Source organism: Phalacrocorax aristotelis, chromosome Z (genome assembly GCF_949628215.1).
Source record: "Phalacrocorax aristotelis chromosome Z, bGulAri2.1, whole genome shotgun sequence".
NCBI classification, from domain to species: domain Eukaryota; kingdom Metazoa; phylum Chordata; class Aves; order Suliformes; family Phalacrocoracidae; genus Phalacrocorax; species Phalacrocorax aristotelis.
The window spans coordinates 49,948,229-49,972,281 of NC_134311.1; the positions used below are offsets into that span (position 1 = coordinate 49,948,229).

The window sequence follows — 24,053 nt, forward strand, 5'->3', positions numbered from 1 at the left end:
CTCAGCCCACAATTTTCTGTATTACTGTTGATCACACTGCGCATTATAAAAATATTGATATATAGCATCTTTGTAGCACAGGCACTGTATAAGGTTGGCAAAATGAAAGTAAAGTTTATATGGGAAGTGCCTAGGGCAGTTATTCCTTTTTACGCTTTTTAGAAACTGATTGATTTGATGTCAAACAGTCATTGCTGCATAAAATAAAAAGTGAAATACTTACTGAACAGTGTTTCCCAGTCTATTGATACACACAGAGATCGAGATTGAGATAATTGAAAGACATGATTTTTATTAGACTCTGAGAAGTGCAGACCATTTCCACACTGGGTAAAAAAAAAAAAAAAAAAAAAAAAAAGCCTCACAAAAAACAGAGATGATGATGCCAAGGTGTTACATTTTTGGTTTCTGCTGCTAGCAATAGATTCAATGATAATAGAAGCTTATTTCTGTATTTTCACTCTACCCAGTAATACTGAAATAAGAAGGAACTATTTTGAAGTAATCTGTCATCTGGGACAGCTAGCTTTGAGGGCATGGAAATTAGACAAATGGAGTGGCACTGCTATAATGTTGGAAAATGAGCTGTGGGATGGCTCTCATTTCCCGACGAATGGGAGGAAGAACTGTACATATTCTGGGTATTAGCTGCATGGTAGGAGAAATTTGTCGTGTTCCAGCTGGAGCTGTATAGACGATGTATACCAGCGTTTATCTGACTTAACAGTTTGCTGTATAGTACAGTGATTATTGCCGGGGGGGCTGCTAGTAGGGCTGGCTTTTGAAAGTAGAATGAATAGAAACAAGGAAAGCAAGAAAGTAGCTGTGCTAGAACTTCATAGACAGGAAACACATTTATCTCAACATATATTGCATGAGAAGACTTTTGAAGAGCCACAGTATCTTTCCCCCAAACTTCCTGAACTTTCAGTGATCAATGTATATGTAGCACCTTGTGACCAGAATTAGCATGTTCATTACAGTCCTGTTTTTATTATGCCTCTTTTTGAAGAGGAACACTGTTGTTCCTGCTGTGAAAATGGTACTTTGCAGTTTATGTTGTAAAGTCTCTCCTGGGGAGCTGTACAACGAAGGCTAAGGAACAAAACACAGCTGCTTGACAGTCACACAAAAGGATTTTGTGAAGTAGAGAAACAAAAGGAGAGGTAGCCAATACAACTACAGCTTAAAAAAGACCCCTACAGGCAGTTATAGAATGGCATGCAGATTTATTGAAATGGCTTATAGGGTAGTACTGCATTAGAAATATTTAGCTGTAATGTTAGAAACTATTTTGAAATATTTTCTTGGGTATGCAAATGTATGTTGGGCAAATAAAACATTTGCCTTCCATGCAGTATAATTTGAAATACTTAATGAATTATTAATCTTTATAAGAATGGGGGGGGGTGGGATTTAACAACTAACTATAACAGGATACGAAAGAATAATTTTGTGAAACACATGGTCCATTTGCCATGGCTGACTTCTAAGTTACTCTCTTTTAAGTTCCTTTATAGTGCAGGAATATAATTGGTAACTAGTGTTAATGGTTTAGAAAATATTGCACCTTATAAATTCTGTAACAATCAGTAAACATGTAAGGGTCTATAACTGTAAATATATGATGCAGAGTATTGAGTTCAACTTTCAAGTGTATCACTTGATCTTACCTTATTTCACAGTTATCTGCTGTTGAGTTTTCACTAGTTGTTTAAAGACCTGTGTTTGTAGTAATTTAAAATATATGAAAATGATTGAATAACTGCTATAAGCACTGTAAAAAGTGTCTGGCAAGTGCCTTACCTCATATTTTTTACAGATAATACTTTTTTATATTTCCACTCATGGCCCTAGATGCACAATTTATTAAATATTTTTTTCTCTTCAATCAGTGAATATTTTGGTTACACTTTTTTTTCTTAGTTTTAAATGTACAGATTTTCCCTTTTCTTGCACACCATTTTATTATAAGGAACCTGCTGTAGTCATTATAAATTTAAAGCTATACACTAGAAAGCTTCTTCCAAAAAGTAGAGCAGTCACTTTAAAAAAATGAATGAAATAGCAATCCTAAATTTCTTGATTGTCAGTATATGGTCCTGTAGTCCAGACTTTCAGAGATTAATCACTTTGGAAAATCAAGCGTCGACTGAACAACTTTTAAGAGATCTTAAGAAGGTATCCATACTCATCAGATTTTTTTTGAGAAATCTGTCCTAACTTTATTCCCTACAAAATTTTTTTTTACTTACAAAGGTTCTTTCAACTCTTTGTTGTCCTATGTGTTCTTGTAACATGATTGATTTTTCAGTTGTATTTGCTTAATGAACACTCATAAAGTTCTCCTGCCAACTAGTAATATCAGCTACCATTATGTCTTTGTAAAGGTTTATTTTTCTTCCTGCTATTCCTCACCGAATATCATATGTCACTGAATTTTATCCAGCCAAGTTTGTTCTACATATAAAGCTATAAAATTGTCCAGTTCACTTTCACTTATTTGTAAATGTGAATAGGATAAATTTTATTTTTGGAATTATTAGCAGTAGTAGAAAATTTTTTATGTCTGACATTTATTGGGGAGTATGCATGGTCAGACATTGTTTTGAAATCAGTAAGCTGGCTAGGCTGTATCACATTTGTTCTTGTTATATATCTATGAAAGAAAAGGAACTTGGGAGTGCTATTTCATAGATAGAACTCTGACAGTTGTTGTGATCTAAGAAGAGGAATTGAAATAATACCGGACAAAAGCGAAGCAATTCTATTTAGCTTGAAAGAATTCTTCACCAGACAGTTTTGGCTAAGAATGTACACCTGTTAAATACTTTCAGACAACAGCTCAATGACTAATTTTAGCATGACCCCCATTTGGGTATTCCCATTCTAGTATCTAATGACTGCATATAGTGTTATAGGCATTTTTGATAACAAGAGTGAATATATGTTGACCACTTGGAAAATGCAGACTACGCCATCCTGAGCAGATAATTTTTAAAACACATGTTTTATATTGTTTTACACTTTTTTCCCACTCATTGATACATATGATTCAGTCCCTTTTCCCGGACCATCATGCCAAAATCATCAGAAATCTGTCAGAAACAAGTGACAGGGAGAACAATGAAAAAGGAATTAGTAGGGGGAGGAGGGATATTTCTTCTGCCAGTCTGTCCTTGCAGAACCAGTATCAGGTGATGTAAGTGCAGAATTGAAATGAAATTTCCTAACTCTGGAGAGCCATGATCATTGATAGCACTTTGATCTGGGTTCTCAAAGACTGACCCAGATATAAGCAGCACACACATATGATATTACAAATCATCTTTACAAGAAAAGGCCGAGCATTACCTATGTGTACATCTGCTAGCTGTTCTGCATAAGGATGGGTGTTTTTTATGCTTCTGTGCTATAATTTTGATATTTTGCAGTACTATGTGTCTATGTATGTATGTTAAAGATCTCACTTTTTCCAGTTTCTGCCTAGCGGTAAGGTAATACAGTTTAAATAAAGCTGTCATTCAAATTTGCATTGTGTTATTACCCATTGTAAAATGATGGGCCATTTGTGTCTTCTAACTGATACAAAATATAAGTACAAAATAGTTCTTCTTACACCAAGAATTTTAGAATACAGTCACTTTTCCTGGGATTCGTTGTCATGCATGATGCATGCATTTAAGGCCCTCGGCCTTGTGCATAGTCCTATTGGTTCAGTATCACAGTTTAAGATTATCCAAGCTTTCATCGTTCAGTGGCCTAAAACCACTGTCTCAACTGAAGCCAATGCCTTAACGAAAGCCAATGTAATTAATCAAATGCCCTGTTTTCTCTTGTTGTAATCTGTGGCCTCAGTTCTGCATGCAATTTATCTATCTGTATGTCTACTCACTTAACAAACTCTTATGATATTAATTAGCGTCATAGTTGTCATTACTGCACAACATGAAAGTAAAATTGACAGCAGAATTCTAGGGAATTTTTTCATGTCAATGTTTCATATTGATTTCAAAAAGTAATGTAATTCTAGAGATTATCTGTTTGAGGAGGTGATATGATGATTAGTTGCTCAACCCCTGACAATGTCAGCATATCTGTAAGGAGCCAAGTGGTATTAGCAGCTTCATAGTTTCAATTTAATTGTTATCGCAGCAAATATTCATATGAGATGCCTAGTATAGCATAATAAAACCAAGGCAATTATTAGAAAAAGGCATTCATGTGGTAGGTCTGTCTTCAGCTTTCCAGGCTAGTGGTTTCTGGCAATGCTTATGTCTTACCAAATGCACCATTAGAATGACAGAAGTGTTTGCTGAAATGTAGGACATGTTTGACACTAGTGTACTGAAGTGACAGTAAAAGTAAATTCATTTTCATGTAATAAGTGCTAATCTTCAAATACTGAAAAAGCCTAGTAAGAATGTTTTTTCACATATATCTGAAAATGTAATTTAGAAATTAAAGCTTATGTAATACTTCAGCTTGCTTAGCCTAGCAGTAGGTCATAAAGTACTATTTATTACTGTGATTTTTAAGTTTTCAAGAAATTGACATAGGAAGCAAAAAGTAAAAAAGAAGAATACAAAACTACCTAAAATATTTTGACTAACATATAAACATTAAAAGGAAGCTAAAATTCCATGGATCTAGTCAAACCAAAAATATTTTGATTATTAGGACTAGTAATAAAACTATTCTGAAGCAATGACTTTTAATTAATACAACAAAGCAATGGAGGTTCATTGCATTAGTGTGGTAGGAGGTTGAAAGGACTGTGATTTCAGTAGCTATACGGGGAGGAAGAAACTTTTATGAATACTCTAAGGCTTACGGAGGATATAAAATCCTGTTATGATATAAATCACTTCAGGGATGTCAATGCTTGCTGTGAACTGATGTGAAGTTCTGCAGCTGACTTACTGCTATTCCATTTATCTTTGTAGCCAAGATGCATGAATAAAGTTACCACTCACTAGGTCAGTAGCAAATGGAATTTCTTTGTCTTCACTTACAAACGGATAAATCATGTGCAAAATTATTACTTAATTCCTCCGTGATTTGAATTATTCCATTAAAATGATTTACTGTAAAAGTGCTACAAAGAATCTACTGTGATGTAAAATGATAGTGATAGTAGGATTTTAGCATGTTTGTTTATACTGAATGCATCTTGTGACGTACGATGTCAATGCATGCTTAATACAATAACAGTAAAACAGGATAATGAGGTAATTTTTCAAGTGGAAACATTTCAAAAAGCTTTTCAGTCAAATACAGTCAAAAAGCACTGAATAAAGCCAGGTGTTTCATGAAGACCATCAAGGCACCTGAATCTTGGCTTATGACACTGTGATCTTTCATAGTATTGACACATTTCAGGAGATATTGCTTTAACAGTGCGTATCTGAATTATTATTATCTGAATTACTGTTGTTATTGTTACAGCAGCATCCCTCTCAATCAGCTACCAAAGGTCTTGGGAGTCTGAGGAGGTCCCCGCTGACTGGAAGCTTGCCAGTGTTATTCCATTATACAAAAAGAACATGAGGGAAGACCCAGGAAACTATAGACCTGTTAGTCTAGCCTCAGTTCCTGGAAGGATCATACTGGGTACTACTGAAAAGCATTTAAAGAACAGTGCAATCATCAGGCACAGTCAACATGAGTTCACAAAGAGAAAGTCCTGTTTAACTGATTTGATATCCTTCTATGATAAGGTCGTCTGCCCAGTGGATGAAGGGAAGATGGTGCCTTTTTTCTGGATTTTAGTAAGGTTTTGGATACTATCCCTCACAGATACCTCCTGGACAAGTTGTCCAACTGTGGGATGAGCAGGTTCACTGTGTGCTGGTTGAAGAACTGGCTGAAGGGCAGGGTGGAAAGGGTTGTAGTGAATGGGGCTACAGTTGTCTGCTAGCCAATCACCAGCAGTGTTCCTCAGGGCTCAATTCCAGGGCCAGTCCTGTTCAATACATTTATCAATTTTCTGGATGCAGGACTTGAATGCACCATTAACAAGCTTGCTGATGATACCAAACTGGGGGAGGTCCTGTTGACTCTTGAGGGACAAGAGGCCTTGCAGAGGGATCTGGATAGACTGGAGCATTGGGCAATGATTAATCGGATGAAATGTAACAAGCCCAAATGCTGCATTCGGCACCTGGAACAGAGTAATGCCAGGCGCAAGTCTAAACTGGGAGAGGAGTGGATGGAGAGCAGTCATGCAGAAAGGGATCTGGGGTGCTGTTAAACCACAGGCTCAATACAAATCAGCAGTGTGCCCTGGCAGGCAAGAGGACAAACCACATCCTGGGGTGCATCAAACACAGCATAACCAGCCAGTCAAAAGAAGCAATTACCGTGCTGTATTTAGCATTGGTGTGGTTTCACCTGGAGTACTGTGTGCAGTTCTGGCCCCACAATTTAAGAAGGATGTTAAGGTCCTTGAATATATCCAGAGAAGGGCAACAAAGCTGGTGAAAGGGCTGAAAGGCCCTTCCTGTGAGAAATGACTAAGGACTTTGGGCTTGTCTAGTTTGGAGAAAAGGAGGCTATGGGGTGACCTCATTGCTCTCTGCAGCTTCCTGAGGAGGGGAAGTGGAGAGGGAGGTGATGATCTCTTCTCCCTGGTATCCTGTGGTAGGATTCGTGGAAATTGTTCAAAGCTGCAGCAGGGGAGATTCAGACTGTATGTTAGGAAGCATTTCTTTACTGAGAGGGTGGTCAAACCCTGGAAGAGGCTTCTCAGACAAGTGGTCAGTGCTCCAAGCCTGGCAATGTTTAAGAGGCATTTGGACAATGCCCTTAATAATGTTCTTTAACTTGTTGGTCAGTCCTGAAGTGGTCAGGCAGTTGGCCTAGATGATCATCGCAGGTCCCTTCCAACTGAAGTTGTTCCTGTTCTGTTCACTCTCTCCTCTCCTCTCCTCTCCTCTCCTCTCCTCTCCTCTCCTCTCCTCTCCTCTCCTCTCCTCTCCTCTCCTCTCCTCTCCTCTCCTCTCCTCTCCTCTCCTCTCCTCTCCTCTCCTCTCCTCTCCTCTCCTCTCCTCTCCTCTCCTCTCCTCTCCTCTCCTCTCCAACAGTAATTGAAAAAGATCAATTAAAGGAGAATGCTAAACATGTTAGCTTCGCTATTCCCTTAAGTTTTTTTGAACATGAAATAGTCTTGTTCTTTCTGCTCTCATTCATATTCCCTGCTTTTCAAAAAGAAATTTGTCCTGGAACAGTACAGCCAGATTTTTATATCCCATCTAACTTGTCTAAGAACTGTTCTTCATTACTGTGAATATCCTTGTAAAGAAATCCATTTTTTATGATCGCTGCTATGAGTGGCAGTTATAAAGCGCATTTTCACTTGAAGTACAGTTTCAGTTGAAATTCAGTCCGTCTAGCTTACTATGGAGCTCAAAAGCTCATCTCAGCTCCCACATATTCCATTGTTTCAGCTGTTGCACTGCCATGTTTTCGCTAGGCATGTAATTTATTTTAATAAAATATAACATCTTGCCTTAAATGGCATTATCAGCCCAGCTCCTAAGATAAACAAATCTGTATAGACAACCTCTATCTTAATGTTCACACAGGAATTTATTCGGGTTTTGGCTGTATAGATAAGGAAGAGGACTATCTGGGGAATCCTCTTCATTATACCTGCAGCAAAATTACTTGCAAGAAAAGCAAATTGAGAAGATGAAAAGATGCCAGGTATTTTTTTTGGAAAAAGCTGCTGTCACTTGGAACTTGATTTATGGCAAGATGATGAAGCCAAGTGCAGAAAAGCCATTAGTAAGCCCGAAAGCAATCATTTGTTGTTGTGGTGTGTTTTGTACAGCAGACAGAGGACAGAATTGAGAATATGTTGAAGTCAGTGAGCAAACAGTCTTCTTAGCTGGACTTCAGGTCAGTCAAATCTTTAGTTTGGTCATTAGTTGCAAAATGTCAAATCCACAAAAAAAAAAAAACCAAAAAAAAAAAAAAACAAGCAGGGAAAGTCTCAGGCTGTACCATTTACATTTCTCAATCCTGGAAACCTAAATTTAGGTTTGTTGGTGGTTCCTCTGATAGATATTGGGCACTTTATGTTTCTAAGGATACTTAGTTACTCTTCTTTTTGCTTAAATCCTGAAACAGAGGAGGATAGGACTTAATATGAAATACTCTGGGGGAGGGGTGGTGGTGGTGTTTAATGAGTAGCCTGAACTCAGGAGGCAGTGTAAATAGATACTCTTAAATGGTGGCCTAATTTTCATGTGTTCTGAATGGAGCACTTGGTTGCAGCAAAACTCAGCCCTTTGGAGTTCAAGAATCTATGTGGGTTTAGCTTTAATCCTGGCTGATAACTCAGAAGAGAGAATTTTATAAAGTAGATTAATAGTTTAAAAATAAATTTTATGTACATTTGAAAGTTCTGCCATTTTTAAAAGATAGGAAGCTATGCATGTGTTGTGTGTTGAGTTTCTTTCTAATGAGTTAGTCAAATAAACAAGGTGATGTTTCAGTTATTACTAGTGTCATTTCTTCATTTACAGAAATTGATTTTATTGCATGAGAAAAGGAGACGGTGTGATATGACATCAGTTGGTATAGTTGTTTTAAGACTGGGAATTTTAGATTAAAAATAAAAGGAAGATAGAGCTGAGAATCTCACAGACAGATGTATTGCAGATTTCGTATTAGAGGGAAGAACAGAAGGAAAGGTAGAGGCTGAACATAACTACAGACAGTTTGGCTTTCCTATTCAACTGTTAATAGAGATTATTTTAGGCTCTGATGCCTGAAACATATGTCTAATTTTGTTCTGCAGATAAGTCATGGTGATTGGTCTGGTTTTTTTTTTCTTTTTAGATGAACTGGGGGCAGGGAGAAAATTTTAAACAAAAGGCCATAAATAAATTATTTTTTCAGTAGATCTGTAATAAGTAAGGAAAAAACCCACTCTCCCAGTAGCGTAGTCATTTACAGGTGCTCAGAAAATGTAAATGTATGTCTGAAATCATGAGCTAAGTTTAGAAATAATTGGACTGTTTTAATGATTAAAATTGGGGATTTATGGGTTTTGATCTTGAAGTACTTCAGTTTTCTATTTTTTTCTCTTAATTAACAAGAATTAGAAAGTTTCAGAAAAATGATGGTAAAATCTTGGGTACTGGTAAGATTCCCATAGTGAAATGAAAGTTTTAGTATTTTGAAATACCCACAGACTGTACTTAAAAATTATAGACTAGTCATTTCAGTTATGGTAGAAAAGTTTTACTTTTTCAGTGTGTTATTAGGATCTTTTTTTTTTTTTGCATTTTCTTAATATTCTAGTCTTGTTGATTACTTTCAGGACTTACCATCTGCTTAAAATAAGCAGTGAAATGATCATGTTTCATTAAAGAAAGGGGGATACTGAATCTATTAGAGACCCTATTGATCCTGGTGTACAAGCACTAGATGGCAGTAGTGGTGAAACTCAGCCAACTAAAATGGTGCAAAGTTCTTGGTACTGTTTTGAGTGATAAATTCTTAATTTTGCATTAAAGAAAGTTGATAATCGATTTAATTTTATTCTGTCTCTACCAAAGTTATTGCTAGGAAAAATCTGATGTATGGAACCAGGAGCTGAGGGTTCTCTGCTAAAGGGACAGTTCATTTCATTGTTTGCTCTAACCAAAAATTAGTAGAAGTTTAGCTGCTCTCAGTTTTGGCTTGATGGCTTTTGGTACTTACTTTATTTAAATGGATATGTGGATTATACTATGACAATTGCAGTTGTAGTTCAAAGCTCCTCACCATTAGACAATTCTGTAGGGTAAGGACATTTTAGTTAGGTGAAAAATAGCAATTTAAAATTTTGATAGCTTCAACATTTCTAACCATTTAATACATGGAGGAAAAGATGAGGTTACTGAATATGGTAAGCTACATGGTTATCATTTCACAGGCAGATAGTTCTTTTGGAATGTTCTTACCTCTATATGTTTTGTTTTCTTTCTCCCAGACAATGCTTTGGTTTTTCTTTAGAATATGCTAGTTCTCTTGTCTTAGACCATGCAAGCACTCTTTGTGGACAGACTATTAAGATAGTGCAGCAAGCACCATCTTCCTCCTATGAGAGAGTGACTGAGTCCCAGCTCTTCTGTCCACTCTTTCATCCATCTGTTCAGCAGTGATAAGTTCATTACGTTCCTTTCCAAAGCCAATGTTTATTAAAGCAAGGGGAGGAAGCCGCATTTTTTTCTCAAATTTTTATTTTTGATAGACTGGCAAGAAAAGTAAGATCAATTTTATGAAGGGATGCTGTGACTTCTTCCTCAGTTCATCATGCCTGCAAAGACCATTTATGGTAACATGTTTGCTTGCTCACTCTTAAACAAGGGGTTGTATTGTAACCTGCCATTCTTTATTTTCATCTTCACCACCTGGTGAGAATCCTTTCTTTTAACAGGATTGCTAGCAAGATAATTCACATACCTTTTACTGGACAGGAAGTTAAGAAGAGAAAGTGGTCCTGGCAATGCATTTCTTCAGTTACGTCCCGTAGATTTCACAAGGCATTTCTAGCCCAGCCGTTTGGGATTTGTTCTTAAGACTTAATGCTAGAAAAGTGGTAACTTTTTTCCTGGAGACAAGATAAATGGTTAGGTTAGTGGTTAATGACTTACTGGTTCTAAAGAGAACAGGAAGAACTGGGATTCTGGTGTTGCTTCTTCAGATCCTAACCACATGTGAAGGCACAGCTCCCAACAGAACAGCAACAATCCTCACTTTGGGTGACAACTTATTTTTTTACCCCTAGACTTACTAACACTTTGGTTCCCAAGTGGCCCTCTCCCTTCTTGCTCCAGTAGATTTCTTTAAATTCCGAAAGCTGCCTACACTTGCAAACTGTATCAGTAAGAGCCTTCCAGTGAGAACTATAAGCAATTTTTACCCCAATACTCTTAAGAAAGCATGACTATTCAATATCATACTAAGATTTATTTTTCATTGCTTTACATATTGTGGAAAAACTTTTATGTTTTGCAATTCTCTCGTATAATAGTGACTACTCTGAGGAACCATTATATCATCATTTGAGAGGGACTTCATGTCCGTATGTTTTAAAACTTTAAAATTTAAAATAACTTTTCAAATGATCAAGTGGCTAAGTAAGTAAGTAGGTAGTCTCATTTGGGTAGAGATCACCAAATTTTACATATACTGTTTTTGTGTGTGCTTAAGGTGGGTGGCTTTGGTATTTGTAGTCCCCTGTGAAATTAACCTTCTGAATAAAGGAGAAAATTAGAGAGTTGTTTTTCAGCAGAGGTTACTGATGAAGGGAGAATGAAGTAATGAAAATGAAGGGCAGAAAGTGGATTCTGTATGTTTAAGAAGCTTTTTGTTTCCTACCGAGAGAAGTCAGATCTCTTTCATGTGTTTCCTGTTGCACTTAAGCTGTTTTGGTTTTTTTTTTTTTTCCTATTTATGTTTAAAATTAGATGAGAGTAATAGTACAATACATAAAAAGTTGAAGACTATTGTTTTTTACTTATGTAGCACAGTATAATATAATACAATATCAAAGCAGTGCAATAAGATCAAGAAAAATAAAAACAGTCTCTTAAATGCCAAAGTTTTAGTAAACTCAAGGTAACAAACTGACATTAAGTTACAGAAGGGATGAGAGGAAGAGCAGTCCTGCCATCAGCTGGGATATTAATGGATGTCATTTGGAGATGATGAGGTTTCTTTCTCCTCAAAAAAATGAGTTCTGACAAAAGGAATAAGTTGAGAATGATCTGCTGCTGTATCCATACCTGAAAATCTTTGGCAGCATGATTTATTCCAGCCCCACCTCACCAGAATTGCTTGTTCCAACCACATGAGGTCTTCCCAACATGAGTAGCTCTAGAAAAGACTTAATTTTATTTAGTTTTTCCTGGCACATTTGCATCAGTTGGAGATGTTGTGTCATCATACCACAGGCAAATAGAACCCTGTCTTAGAGAAGGCCTGGAGTGAATAGGATTGAATTTAGTGTAAATACAAAGTGTGAACATAGGGGTAAACAAAAAGAGCAAAGGAAAAAAAAAAAAGTCAGTGGTTAGACAAAATATGTAAGTGCTGCAGTCTAAAAGTACAGAAACTTTTATTCTTAGAAACAAAACAGTGATTTTTGTCAGGTGCTTTTTATCTTGAACAAGGAAGAATGTTTCAAAGAAGGAATTCTGCATTTTCCCCTTCTTCCCCCATTCTGCTTTATTAAATGAGTATTTAATGAGTGAATCTGAATTACTTCCTTTTTACTGGTAGTAGGAATTAGGACAAGATGCTTAAACCCCTTGTTCCATCATACGCTTATCTTTATGGAGATATAGCCTAAGTGCCCATAGGAAGGCTTAAATAATTTAAAGTTTGTGCTTCTTTATGACATTTCTGACTATTTAACAGCAAAGTACTATAGTAATGCATTTAGATAAAACTCTGAGTAACAGGAAACTTCTCCAATGTTTTAATTGCTGCTAGATCAGTAGGTATTTTGTTATCCTGCAAAATCAGTGGTGATATCTTAAGCTGCATATTGTATCCTGGCAACTTAGTCTCTGCTAGCTTAAAGCCAGTAAGTAATGTGAGCAGCATATTGCTTCTTTTTAATTTTTGGGAATATTCTATTAACTTTGACAGAATGCTCAAAATGAGTAGTGCATGAGAATTTTGGCTATTGCATGTAATTTTATTAATTTTTGGTGAGTTTTAATGAAAAACTGCTAACTAATTATTTTTCATTTAGGATGTATGTCTTGATATTAGAGCAATTACAAGGAATTTTCTGATGAAAAGACCATTTATTAAATCATTTAACACCTACAGTATAGATCCCTAGTGCTTTTTCATTTTAGCTTTTAGAGACTGCCACAATCTTGTGGTGTGGCAGCTGCTGTAAGAGATGTGAAGAATCCTGAGAGTGGAATCTAGGAGTGGACGTCAGTGAATGGAATTGAAGTTTATCCATATCCAAAATATTGTACAATAAATTTATTTCTTCTTAAGAAAATTATGCTAGACAATTTATGTTTGTTACTCAAGAAATAAATATAAAAACTCCAAAACCATATTTCTCCAGGTAAAGTAAATTGCAGTTCCTGCACATTAAATAAAATAGCAGTACTAGGGCAAATGAAGATCGTGAACTCTGGGCAAAAATAGTTATTTTCTCTATTTTATTTCATATGGTCAAGCTATGAATGTATGCTGGGGTGCCTCTTACCATTCTGTTTTTATGCTCAGTTTTTCTGCATAAATTGATGTTACAACATACCTTTAGGATGTGGCAGAACTATATCAACAGAACCATATTTGAAGCACACTGGACACTCAGTAGCATGATATTGTTATCCGGGCAACTGCGGCACTTAAATCCTTCTGTTATTGAAGAAGCCAATATAAGCAGGGTTAGTCAGTGTCAGAACTAGTTAGTGGTGTTAGCTAGTTAGGGGATATGCTTTCTATGCTTGCCCGCATTGGTTTATAACATAACATGGTAATATAGGAATGGGTAACAAGCTTAAGTGCTTGAGCCTTGCTCTTTTTTTCCCAGTTTGGTTGCTGATGCAATTGATTTGTATTAAATTGCCTGCTGTTAACATTGCCTTAACATTTTCCAAGACATGGAAGTTAGCTGTTCTTCTCCCCACTCTTTGAGAGTTTTGCAGTCTTGGCATGCCTCAAATGACACTAGGTGGATGTTTGGAAAAGGATTGTTAACTAGTGGGGGAAAGTGTTTCTGCTAAAGATGTGGTAGGCCTCTCACCCATTCCAATGATCATACAGATTGTGTTGTAGTTCTGGATTTTGGGAGAGCAGCTTTTGCTTTAAACAATGACAAGAGAATATGAGATAGCTGGGAAAAAAGCTCGTATATCACATGCGTGTACTGAATTGGAAGATTCTTATCCAGGACTTTCTCAAGAGGTGTTGAATAACTTCTGTTATATAATGGAAAAACTACCATTTATCTGATTTTCAGTTAAATAAATAATTGACATTATTAGATATTGCAGCCTCTTCCTTGTAAGTCTGGGTTTTGGCAGAGATAAAAACAGGATTTTATGCAGTTTATAAAGTTTTGAATATGAAGTTTCTATCCCAATCTATTTTGCCAGCTCCTGAGAGGCGTAAGATCACCAAACCAATTCTGGTTTAATTTGACCATGTATGAGAAAAACCAATATACTCACAGTGCAGCTGTCTATTTATTGTCACCATGATGTTTATTGTCTTGTAAAATTAATCACATTTTAGGAAGGTGTGTGCTTTGGTCATGGAGCCTGGCTGTCAAACTTATCATTTCCTTTGATGACTATAAGGAATTCCATAGACGTAAGTGGGCTTGAAGACTTGATGTTCAGGTCTAAAGAATAAAAATTCCTTTGGTGAACAGGCTTCAAAAGAACCATACACCATAGTTTCTCTGAGACCCTTCAAATTGACCATAAATAAAAATTCACTGTGAAGAAAGTCAATAAAATTGTCTCTAACTAAAGCAACAGCAGTAGATTCTTCATCTTGGACCTTTTGAGTCTAGCAGGAGGATCATATGACTTGTCGGAATTTGCCATGGCAATATTGAAACAGAAACAAGTTGTTTGAAGTCTATGCAATATTAAACACAATTTTAAATGTTTTCCTCTTTCTTCAGCACTAATTCAAAACATCTGATCTGTACAAATTTGTATGTTGTTATCCACCGTGAGTCCCAAATGTAAACTTTTTTACAGTGTTTATTGCTGCTTTAAGGTATTCAGTTATCCTGTAATTCTGACAGCTTGCAGTCTTTTTATCAGAATTATTTTAAGTTATTGTATCAGTTTAGTTCCATCTGGAAGTCACAATCAAGTGTGCATATAACTATTTGTTCCTGATATATATTTCTTGTAAATAAGGAAATAAAATCAGTAAATATTTTATATCTACAAAGATAACAATGGCTTATCTATCTCAGGGACAGAATCTCAACTGTTTAAAATTGGTGCAGAGGCCAGTTCTATCTGTAAAATTCCTATCTTCCAAAGTCAAGTACGTTTTTGTGTGTCAGTGAAAGGGCAGCCACAGATAGGCAAACCATTCATTGCTGTCTTCTAGCTGTCTGTTAAGAAACATCCAGTATAATTACCTGGGTTTTAAGGGAATCTGTTAGAGCTTTTCTACTTAGAGAATTTTATCACAAGGTTCACTGATATTCCTGCTTAGGTTTAATCTTCCTGAGAAATGTTTATGCAAACATTGACATTTAAATTTGGAATAGGTTAAAAGCCTTGTCATGGGCAGAGTGATGGGCAGTGTGATTGGATTTACCAATAGTTATTGACTTACCATCACAATTACTGCCAGAGTACCACTGTTTTAACTTGAAAGAGCATGCCTCTGACTCATTGAAGTGCCACACAGAAATAACAGTTGCTTCTCATAAAGTCAACCACAAAATGAAAACATAGCCTGAGGTTATTGTTATTGCTGTTTTAAAATTACAGGCCCTAGATTTGCTTGTTAAGACTTGATATTTGCATTTCACTGTAATAAAAAGGATGTTTATTTGATGTCTTTTAAATGGCTGTGCTGCTCATTTCCATGAAATTTGGCAATATAAGCATGCGTTTGTAAAGCAAAATGGGAACTGGAAAACCATCCATTGGAAATGGCATCACAAACACATGATTTCTTTTTTCATTTGTTTTATTGCCACTTATTTTGGCACTGGTTTTTTTTTTTTTTAATTCTGCCCATTCTCATTCCATATACATTTATTTCTGACAAGGCAAGCATGTCTTCAAGGGAGTGGATCAGTAAGCAGTTCTTTTTAAAAGGATTTAATACCTCCTATGAGTTAGTAAATGTGAGATTAGGTAGAAGTGATGTGTGTCAGACACCTGTGGGGGCTGGCTGTATTTCATCTGGAAAGTGTATTCCAGGTCATTAGTACCTGAGCTTCCTCCTAGTTTTAGCAATTCCAGACATGTATAAAAGTTGCAGATGTAAAAGCTCTAACAGAAAACAGAGAAAATAACAGAGCATGGAACAGCTCCACCTTTCTGATCTAGGAGTACACCAGAGAGTATTTTTTCAGAGTACAGAAATATGACAGGTCCCTGATCTTCAAATCACTGGACACTGCGATAATATATTGAAGAAAGTTCATTATATATTTTTCCTGTTACACTCTTACCTCTGCATCTGATCTTGGCCATTAACAGAAGACACGTACTAAGCTAAATGTCTTTAGGGTTCACATACAGTGGCTGTTCTATGTTCTTAACATTTATCTGTGGAAAGACAGCTTCATAAACTGTACGACATGATGGTAAAATAGTTTCAGTAACAAGAATCTGACATTTCTGCCTCGCTTTGTAATTAAAAAAGTTAAATAAATGGCTCTGAGGGAAAAAAAAAGCCCCCAAAGAAATACAAACAGAACCCCATTAAAATGAAGACCACTAGTTTAGTCCAATTATTTATGGCACTTGTAGCCTCTGTAAATACTAACCTGTCAGGTAATAAAACATGCTAAATAGACCTATGTTTATGTCCCACTGTCATTGTTTTAGTATCTGTCAAGGTACATTATTACCAATAAAGTAATTTCTTGAATAAGTGGTTGACAGAATAGATTTCGTCAATGGCGCCCAGAAAAAAGAATTTGACAACTTCACAAGTTATTTCCAGATATATTGCCAGAAGAAAACACATCTTAACAGTATTATTTTTGACAATATTGTGTTGGAAGTCACAGTAAACTTGCTGAATGTAAATTTTATGTTAGAACACAGTGTTCCTAAGTAAACAAAAAATTTTATTCCTTGTTTGTTTAGGGAACATGATATTTGTGCTAATATTTTAGTAACTAACACATAAGACACTTGGGTATATGGCTGTTTAAGGAAACCAGCTTTATGAATCATACAACCAACTGAAGGCTAGGATTTTGGTAAAGGCAGGCAACAGTATCCTGAGCTGTGTTAACGGGGACAGAGCTAGAAGATCAAGCCAGGAATTATTACCCTTGTGCTCAGGGCTTGTTAGACCACATCTGGTTACTGATTATAGTTTTGGTCACCCCAATACAATAAAATATAGATAAAAAGACAGGAGTTGAGAAGAGGCTGCTGAGGCAGTGGGGCTGGAGCCCTTCCCCTGCAAGGAGAGGCTGTGGGACTGGTGCTGGTTGAGCCAGGAGAAGAGATGGCTTCAGGGACATCCAACAGCATCCCCAGCACTGATGAGAGGGATGGAGGAAATGCAGCCAGGCTCTTCACAGAAGACGGAAGAAGTCAGCAGATTACTTTCACTGCAGTACTTGCTATGCACATCTTTTGTTTTGGGAAGGTAGGGTTGAGCAGTTCAATATAAGCACACATGATTGTTCTAGTAGATGTGTCTAGCACTAGCTGTAGAGTTCATTGTTTGCAGTACATTCAGTGTACTGCATCGAAGCTTAAGTTGAAGTTGTTTGTTCTCTGACAAACAAGATTTAGACCTACTGAAGTGGGTTTTTTTCTCATCTTGTAAAACCACCACACCATTGTGAGAGACAAAGGGCTTATAAAGAAAGCTACAGAAACAAGAATGTGCCAATGATTTCTTCTATGTAATGATATTCCCCTAGTGAAGTCCAAATATACAGTGTTTCTGAATGCCAGTATTTGCATTTTTATATACAGATTTACATTTATAGTCATACATTTCTTTAATTGTTTTCATGCAGAGAAGCTTATCAAATGGAATAGCATTTTTTTTTAAGTCATTGTGAGGAAAGTATACACAATTCAATAGAGTAAGTTACCGTAACAGGGAAGAGAGTGAGACGCAGAGAGTATCTGTACTTTATAGATCTTTTACCCTATTTCATAGCTCTTTTACCCTACATTTCCTTTTTCGAAAGAGGTTTCAAAACAGTGCAAAAGTGCTAGCTGCTAAAGCATAGCTCATATAGTTACACTGCACAAGTTATTTTCACAGATCCTGGTACTTAGTTTTGCTTAAACTTTTATGGGAGGTGTGCTCTACAGACCTGACAATAATAGTTGCTCGTGGAAGAGATTGCTATTTTTTAAATGTGTAAATATTAGCTTGATAGTTTGTAACTAGGTAAATCTTTAAAATTAGACTCCTGTGTATGTATTTAAATGCTGTGGGGGAAAAGAAAGAAGGCGGAAGCTCAGGTAAATTCTAATCCCACTTCATAGAAGACAGAAAAAAATGAGGATTTGAAGAACAGAAAAATCACTAAACAACTGGTCCAGGTTTTGCCTCTGTGATCAGAGAGTAAAGACTGATTCTTCAGTGGTAGGAGTGCTTTTATTTTATTTTGAAGCATTATTTAGCAGCAAAAACGTAACAGCCTCTAGACTTTCCTCTTCTTACCTGAGTGTTCCTGATCTCTCACCAATGTTTCAGGTGAAGGTACATACATCAGTTCATTTGAACATTTAACACTTTTTTTTTAATTTTATGGTAAGCAGTATGTATCACTGCCCAGTAATAAAAACACAGTTCTACATTTTGTAACAGTTATTCTCCAAGTACAGACTAATTCCTGAGAAGTCACTAGCATATCAAGCAAGGCAAAATTATTGCTGATTGAAGTTCAGTGTTTTGTAAAGTTCTAGCATCAGTATATTTGATAAGGATTTCCAAACCCACGATATAAAGTATGTCTGCCTGAGTTTACCTAACATGTTAAACATGCAGAAGAATAGAGAGAAAACATTTTGCACTTCTTTCAGCTGTTTCTTTATTTTTGTAAATATTCCCATCATTTATTCAATTCCTCTATGAAGAGCGGAATAACAGATAGATCTCAACAGCCATGTAGAAAATAACTACACTGACAATCATCTTCAAATGGATAATTTTTAACTAAGACTATACCATGCTGTCCCTTACTTTCTTTGAGTAGGTCTGCCATATTTTCAGAGTATTTAATAGAAACCAGAAATGTTGGCAGGCTGTTCTGGTTAATAGCACAGCCTTGCAAGAACTTGAGATTTGGGCAAACATTTTGGTAAGTGCATAGATAAAAGTTTCTAGAATTATTTAATGGATGAAAATACCAATTAATTTTTTTCCCCCAGTGCATTAAAAGGTGAGTTCTAAAATCTTCATCAACATTAATTTTTTACAGGAAATTGCTTTCACTTCTTGTATTGGATGAACCCCTAACTTCGTGCTTCATACAAGAGAGTCTTTGATACTCCATAGAGTTAAATCTCATAATGTGACAATAACATGATATTGTAAGTTCCATTTTCTTTTTTTGTGCAGAATACTCTATATGTCCTAAACTCTTTTAAACTTTGCTGATCAACATTTCTGCCTAGATTTTTATACCTTCCCCACACTGAAAAAAATTCAGTTATAGATTGGATTGCAATCAAGATTTATCTTTAGAAATTAGAAGCATAGCATAGAGCCAGTATGTCTTATAGGCAGCTAAATAGAAGCTGGTAGCATTATACATAGAAAATATTTGTTTACTGTGGAGACTAGTTAACTCTGAAGTGTTCTCCATCAACTTGATGCTTCATATGCTTTATATGCTTCCATGAGATTTCATACAATCAATAGACATTTGCAGGAGTAAGTCCCTGGATTTGGACAGGACTGACTCTTTTGCAACATTGCAAGGAGGAGAACTCTGCTCTGGTCTCAATATATATATAAAAAAAGTAGAGCTAGTTGATAGATTTATATCTAACTACAGTTACAGGATGACTGACCATCCTCCAATGTAGTCTAGTAAAAAAAATTAATGGGATATCACTGGGCAATACACAGACCATTCATACGCTGCATCTTCTTTGTCTTACACAGTAGAATTAAAATGCTTTACTTCCAAGTAATCTTGATGTTCTTCAGTATGAAGAACAATATGGATACATTTCTTAGATACGACAATGATAGGCACCCAGAAATCCTTTGGACCATCTCATCGTCTTCTGATTTATTAAAAAAGATGACATTCTGTGACTAACAGCATGCATTTATTATTTAACAGTAGTACTATGAGCCTCTGCCAGTCTTTATCTCTTTCTTTGTGTCCTTGCCCAGTCTATTCTTGGTGTGTGTTCTCAGTATTATTTTAAATAATCATAAAGAAGTCTGCCCAGATTTCTGCCAGCTTTGACTCTGTTCCATCTGTCCAATTCCACTTTTAACGCCATTTTAAAGATTGCATTATAGGTTTTGGTTTTTTTATTACTATACCTGGACCTGACAATAACTATTCTGAAATTAAATAAGCACTAGGAAAAGTGTCTATCAGTCCAAAAAACATCCTTCCTGCCTAAGTCAATTTTATGATCTTGGTGTTCTCAGAACACAATCCAAATTGTTCATCTTGTCCAAAAACTGAGAAATGGCAGTGTGCCATAACTTCAGGGGCTGATTAACCCTTGCCAAGGCCTTAGATGCCAAAGACTTAGATGCCAAGGTCTTCAGGGCTCTTGGAAGTCATCGGATTTTGATTTTTTTTTCTGGAAAATAACTGTTTCTTCTGACAAACTGGTTGCTGTTCTATGGTGATGACAACATTCTTGTGACGCCAAATCACCCTTTTCTAAGGATGCATTGGATGCTTTCAGAGTATTAGTAAAAAGTTTATTTTGCTAGGTTTTTTGCTCCTTTTCTGTTGTTCTCTGTCTTCTCTTACACAATCACTGTTGTCACATAACAAGAAAAATAAAACATGTTAGCTTTGTATTTTCTAACAAGTATCAGGCCCATGCCTGCCTCCTGTACTTTGTCCAATTTCACTTGCACTGGCTGTTGTCTCTACTTTGATTTCAGAAACAAACACATCAGGTAAATACAGAGAACTTGTGAGCTGGGTATTTTTTTCTGTTTGTTCATTTTCCCATCACTTTGCTCAGGTCTGTTCAGGGAGAACAACTGTTCTTGAAAGTTGCATTATTTTTTCATAAAATTCCGAAGTCTGCAAGGTGAGAGAGTCTCTTGCAGTGATCTTTGAAGACAAATGTTGTTAGAACAGCTATGGACAGAAAGCATAATTTTATGACATTTTAAAGCAGAGATACCAAACTGATCTGGATGACCTAAGCCCTGTCTTTCTGTTTATTGTGTTTCCACTAAACTTTTGTATTGATTGAAACTGAGAAAGAAATGTGCTAAAGTTCTAGTTAAAATGATGACCTGGTGGTCCAAAATTAAAGTACATGGTACCCTCTGGGTCAAGAAAACCATGTTTAATCTTAGTGGTTTCAGTGAATCTGATCTTTAGAGCTACCTTTAATATCTTTATTATGCAGCATCAGTTTCTGGCACTGGTTCAGTGGAATATGCTAAATTAAGGTGTTAGGTTTCCAAGGCCTAAAATTATACTAATATTTTGGTACATATTACCACTGTTTAATTTTATATTTCTGTCTCATCCTAGCTGACGATTTAAAGTTCACATGAAAGAAGAGTTTATGCTACTGTCTGTATATTTTAATACACCTGTTCTGTGTAATTATTTTGAAATGTTTTATACAGCATGGATCTGTAGGGACTTCTGAAATAACTCTGTTCTTGTCTTTCATTAAGGACAGGAAACTTGCTTTGAAGCAGGTGGAGAAAGAAAAAAAGTTATATAGGGAAACAGCAGAATATGATTAAAAGTTTTAGAGGTAATGATGATACTGAAGTACAGCCATATAGGACATAATGGGAAATAGCTAACCATAAATCTTATCAGTGAAAGTTTTACATGTTTTTTGTTAGCAGCTAAGTTATGGTAGGTTTTCTGTTGGGTTTTTTTTTTGTGTGTGTGTGGTTTTGTTTTTTTTTTGGGGGTGGGTTTTGTTGTTTTGGTTTTTTTTTTTTTTGAGAAACCTAACCAAACATACAGACAGCAGTTAAGAATTGGTAATTATTGCAGATTGGATTAAAAATTAAAGAAATTCAGAATTTCTAAGGGTAGTTCATAGTGATGTTGAAGTACTGATACAAGTGAAGTTCTCAGACAACCTGTATTTCTGAGCATGAAATTTACAGTTTATAAAATGTTAGTTAAATTATACTTTCATTTACAATAAGAAAAAATGGCCACTCCATTTAGTAATGTAAAGAACAAAAATGGTTTTGTTTAGGTGGAGAAGATAATTTGTTTCAAAGTAGTACATGAAATGCGTTTCTTCCATTATATATTGTCTGACTTTCTGCTTTATTTGCACAAGCAGGAGGAGAAGTCCATTAAACATAATACAGGTTTCAGTGTTGGTTCAGGTTACAAATCTGTCAGTTTGGGTGTTTCCTTAGCCAGTGCTTTAGATTGTTAACGTCTTTATGAACAATTCTTGGGCAAAGTCAGTGTTCTGGGAGACAATAATACCCCAAAGAGGAGGAATGAATTAGTCTAAATTGAAAGGAGATGAAGAAAGAAGCAAAATGAAAAACATGTGAGGACAGAATGTGATTCTTATCTTAAGTGAAAAGAAGGTGAAAACAACATAGTAGCTGTAGAGACTCAATACAATTTTAAGTCTGACTACATTTGGCTTAGAACATATCTGTGATCAGTTTATCTAGTATCATGAATTTTCTGGAATGTGTATGTGGTTGATTACCAAACACATACATGCATACATACATACTTAATAAATATATGTATTTATAAAAATTTAAATAGCTATTTATTCTAAGAAATATAATCACCTGGGCTTATTTCTAGAAATCTTCTAAGGAGGTATAAAGTATTGCTGAAACAGAAAATTTAACCAGCCTAATATTTATAGGTCTGACATGTTCTAAAATTGTACAAAGGCTCTTAGTACATCATCCTTATATGTGATGTGGGGTGTAACTGCTTTTAGAGAGCTGCATAGTGCCATGAAACTATAGGAAGTATATCCTCTGCTTTATGTCAGTAAATCATAGCTATCAAGTGTATGTATATCATACACGTATCAAATATATACTATAGGAATAATATCTGGATGATTTGTCATCCTAATATATGTGAGTTGTCAGACTCCCTCTCAGCCTTTTGAAGCTTCTAATACCAGGTGAATTGGTGACACTCCATTCTTCTTTTAAATGTACAGTTACTCCCATCATTCACAGAAAGAAAAAACCAAGCATCGCAGTCTTCATAATGATCAACAGTTAAATCATTACTACATTGTCTTCTGAAACGTCGAGCTCTGTTGCCATGTCAGATAAACCTATTCTAGCTATTTCATATGCGTAAATACTGGGTATAAATGCTGGCTTCTGTATTTCTTCCTGCCAGAGAGATGTCAGTGTCCAGGAATGCAAGTGAAACACCTCCAAAGAATTGTTGCCTTAAAAAACCCCAACGAAACAAACAAAAATCCCACAACAACCCAAAAACAAAACCAGCAAGAAAGGAGAAACATGTACTTGCTATTTTTACTTTTGATATTAGAAATATAGTTTAGTCTTAAGATAGGGTGTAATTGCTAGAGCTTTTTGCCCTTACAGGACTTACTTTTTTTCTCAGTAACAGCTGTCTCACAACAGCAGTTGCAAAAACTATCAGCAGTTTACAAATTAAATGGTTCACAAGTGCTTTGCAAACAACCCCGTCATAGTATTCGTTCATCTTCCCAACATGAATCTTTGACGTACAGATGACAGAATAAAACAAGCAGCAAAAATCAAAGGCTACTTTACTGGCTTTTTGATGCATTTTAAGATACAATACCATGAAAGCCTCCATCTTACACACAAGAAAATAAAGTTGTGGAAGCCTGTAAATGTGTCAGTAAATGTTTCAGATACCAAAACTGCTAATAATGTCTGCTTCTTTCTCATTGTATGGATAACAGCTGTCATGTGGGGCAATAGGAACAACATGGAGTTCTGCTTTTTGAGTTTAGAGCATGACTAGACAATTGAGGAAATCAGCTGATGGCATATGTGCTAAAGATGCAGCTGATGATGCGTGTCATTTACTTTCAGCCTTTGCCCTGATAAGTTTTTGACTGCTCTGTTGAGAAAGCAACCCTGCTCAACCTTCATTTTCATTCTGAACTTAATGAGTTGTCTGGGGATTGTATGAGAAAGCCAGA

The 24,053-nt window shown here is 36.0% G+C and overlaps 1 protein-coding gene across 7 annotated transcripts in view; it reads left to right on the forward strand.

Moving 5' to 3' along the window:
• Positions 1 to 24,053, forward strand: part of PTPRD (protein tyrosine phosphatase receptor type D) — a 458,392-nt gene that overhangs the window by 247,458 nt on the left and 186,881 nt on the right. Inside the window, exon 2 of one of the 7 annotated variants that reach the window (XM_075078280.1) lies at positions 19,145 to 19,256. The exons of the other annotated variants lie outside the window; for them this stretch is intronic. The gene's annotated coding sequence lies outside the window, so the exon portion shown is untranslated. The remainder of the gene's footprint in view (positions 1 to 19,144; positions 19,257 to 24,053) is intronic. 7 annotated transcript variants of the gene reach the window in all.